Genomic DNA, 3563 nt, shown 5'->3' with positions numbered 1-3563 from the left:
TACTAAACACCCTGCAAACTGCAATTGAATGGAAATAAAAATGAAAAAAAAAAAAATTTCAGGTCAGTTAACACATTGCTTAAAGAGGCTCTGTCACCAGATTTTGCAACCCCTATCTGCTATTGCAGCAGATCGGCGCTGCAATGTAGATTACAGTAACGTTTTTATTTTAAAAAAACGAGCATTTTTGGCCAAGTTATGACCATTTTCGTATTTATGCAAATGAGGCTTGCAAAAGTACAACTGGGCGTGTTGAAAAGTAAAAGTACAACTGGGCGTGTATTATGTGCGTACATCGGGGCGTGTTTACTACTTTTACTAGCTGGGCTTTCTGATGAGAAGTATCATCCACTTCTCTTCAGAACGCCCAGCTTCTGGCAGTGCAGATCTGTGACGTCACTCACAGGTCCTGCATCGTGTCGGCACCAGAGGCTACAGTTGATTCTGCAGCAGCATCAGCATTTGCAGGTAAGTAGCTACATCGACTTACCTGCAAACGCCGATGCTGCTGCAGAATCATCTGTAGCCTCTGGTGCCGATGTGTCCTCGCTCGTCTGACACGATGCAGGACCCGTGAGTGACGTCACAGCGTGATCTCTTGAGAACACGGCTGTGTCTGCACTGCCAGAAGCTGGGCGTTGTGAAGAGAAGTGGATGATACTTCTATACACAACGCCCAGCTAGTAATAGTAGTAAACACACCCCGATGTACGCACATAATACACGCCCAGTTGTACTTTTACTTTTCAACACGCCCAGTTGTACTTTTGCAAGCCTCATTTGCATAAATACGAAAATGGTCATAACTTGGCCAAAAATGCTCGTTTTTTAAAAATAAAAACGTTCCTGTAATCTACATTGCAGCGCCGATCTGCTGCAATAGCAGATAGGGGTTGCAAAATCTGGTGACAGAGCCTCTTTAAATACCGCAGGTTTTCTGCAACAGAGTTCGCTGTGGAAAAACTGCAGCATAATACAGTAGCGGCAAAGTGGATGAGAGAGTACAAATCTCATCCACATGCTGCGTAAATAATGAGCGGAAAAAACTCAGAAATTGACATTCGGTGCAGAGTTTTATTCCGCAGCATGTCAGTTGTGTTTGCGTAAACGCTTATTTGTTGCGGGTTTTCCCCATTGCGTTCAATGGGAGGTAAAACCCACAACAAATAGCAGTTTATTGCAGCGGAATCACAGCGATTCTGCCGCAAAAACGCAACTCAGGGAAAAAATAAATCTTATACTTACCCAATAAACTGTTTCTTCCTCCAGGCCGGCCTCCTGGGATGACGTTTCATCCCAGGTGACTGCTGCTGCAGCCAATCATGGTGCAGCGGTCTCGTGGGATGAATTGTCATCCCTGGTAGCCGGTCTGCTGCAGTTTTCGGCAGCGGACATTGCGGGCGAAAAACTGCACCACAGTTTGGTGCGTTTTTTTTTCACCTGGAATTCCCCGCAGCCACTGGGGCAAATGCTGCGGCCGAGAACCAACTGATCTGCGGCCTGGTGGTTGTGAACCACTGCTCTGGTGGACCAGTCCAATACTCATAGAAGGTAACGGTAAGAAGACTGAATGATGTGGAGAGATTGGCAAGTGTCCGTATGTACAATGTTCAGCCATAACCTTAAAACCAGAGACCGGTGAAGTGAATAACATTGATTATCTTGTTACAATGGCGTCTGACAAGGAGGGTGGGGGGTATATTATGCAGCAAGTTAAGATCGTTCTCGAAGTTGATGTGTTAGGGTATGTGCACACACACTAATTACGTCCGTAATTGACGCACGTATTTCGGCCGCAAGTCCCGGACCGAACACAGTGCAGGGAGCCGGGCTCCTAGCATCATAGTTATGTACGATGCTAGGAGTCCCTGCCTCTCTGCAGGACAACTGTCCCGTACTGTAATCATGTTTTCAGTACGGGACAGCAGTTCCACGGAGTAGCAGGGACTCCTAGCATTGTACATAAGTATGATGCTAGGAGCCCGGCTCCCTGCACTGTGTTCAGTCCGGTACGTGAGGCCGAAATACGTCCGTCAATTACGGACGTAATTAGTGTGTGTGCACATACCCTTAGAAGCAGGAAAAATGGGCAAGTGTAAGAATCTGAGCGGCATGGACAAATTGTAATTGACCAGACTGGGTCGGAGCATCTCCAAAATGGCAGGTCTTGTGGGGGGTGTTCCCAGTATACAGTAGTTAGTACCTACCAAAAAGTGAAAGCTAGCCCATCTGGTCTGATCCCACAGAAGTTACTGCCAGCTATGATCGAAAGGTGTCAGAACAAGTGCACCACAGCTTGGTGCGGTTAGGACGGTGTAGCCGCAGACCGGTCAGAGTGCCCATGCCGACTTCTACAATTGGAAGTATGGAAATATCTACACACTTGTAGTCGTGCTGCCGCCAAATGAGGAGTTGCGTAAAGTGATAGCCTTATCTGGGACTAGGCGTTTCAAATTCAAGAACGATTTCTTTGTGTTAACCTGAGTAATCGTTTTCAAAACGCGTTGTACCAGATACAGTGATCTTCTGTATCTAACCATGGCTTTCCACAACTACTCATTTGGTGGCAGAGCAGCAACCACAAAAAACTTACTACATGCCATCTACAGAGTTGTTCCTGAAACTGCACAACTTCGTTCCTTACCAACGCAAAAAAAAAAAAATCTCTTGTACCGATCTGCCAGGTTTCACCTGCGCTTTGTGGTCCATTATTTCATGCTGACCGCTTGCCACTGCCAAAAGCACCTATAATGGGCATGTGAGCATCAGAACTGGAGCAATAGAGGAAGGTTGCCTGGTCTGAAATACATTTTCTTTTATGCCATGTGGATGGCTGGGCGCGTGTGCGTCGCTTACCCGGGGAAGAGATGACATAAGGATGCACTATGGGAAGAAGCCGGCGGAGGCTCTGGCAAATGTTCTGCTAGAAACCTTGGGTCCTGGCGTTTATGTGGATGTAACTTTCTAACTTACCACCTACCTAAACATTATTGTAGACCAAGTACACCCTTTCATGGTAACGGTATTCCCTAATGGCAGTGGCGTCTTTCATCAGAATAATGCTCCTGCCACAGAAAAAAAAAATAGTTGGGAATGGTTTGAGGAACATGACAAAGAGTTCAAGGTGTTGACGTGTCTACAAATTCCCAGATCTCAATCCGATCGATCATCTGTAGGATGTGCTGGAAAAACAAGTCTGATCCATGGAGGCCGCACCTCACAATTTACAGGACTTAAATTATATGATGCTAGCCGATTGTGGGGTCCATGACTTAATGGGTCAGAGCTCTTATGGCGGCATGAGGGACCTACACAACATTAGGCAGGTGCTTTTAATGTTATGGCTGAAATGAACGGCGTATTTATACAGGTTAGATGACCAGGTGACCGAATAAAGTTCTTTATAGATTCCAAAATGGCTGACTGGTTACTAATTCCTATTTAGGCTTACTGTAGGAAGCGTGGCGCTAGAGATGAAATATTAAAAGAGAAACATTCACAAACACATACGGTCACATAGGAACTCCAACTGCAGTGACAAGAAGGAAGGCAGATACGTCAAA

Source organism: Rhinoderma darwinii, chromosome 3 (genome assembly GCF_050947455.1).
Source record: "Rhinoderma darwinii isolate aRhiDar2 chromosome 3, aRhiDar2.hap1, whole genome shotgun sequence".
NCBI lineage: Eukaryota > Metazoa > Chordata > Amphibia > Anura > Rhinodermatidae > Rhinoderma > Rhinoderma darwinii.
Note: the sequence above shows the minus strand (reverse complement) of the source record.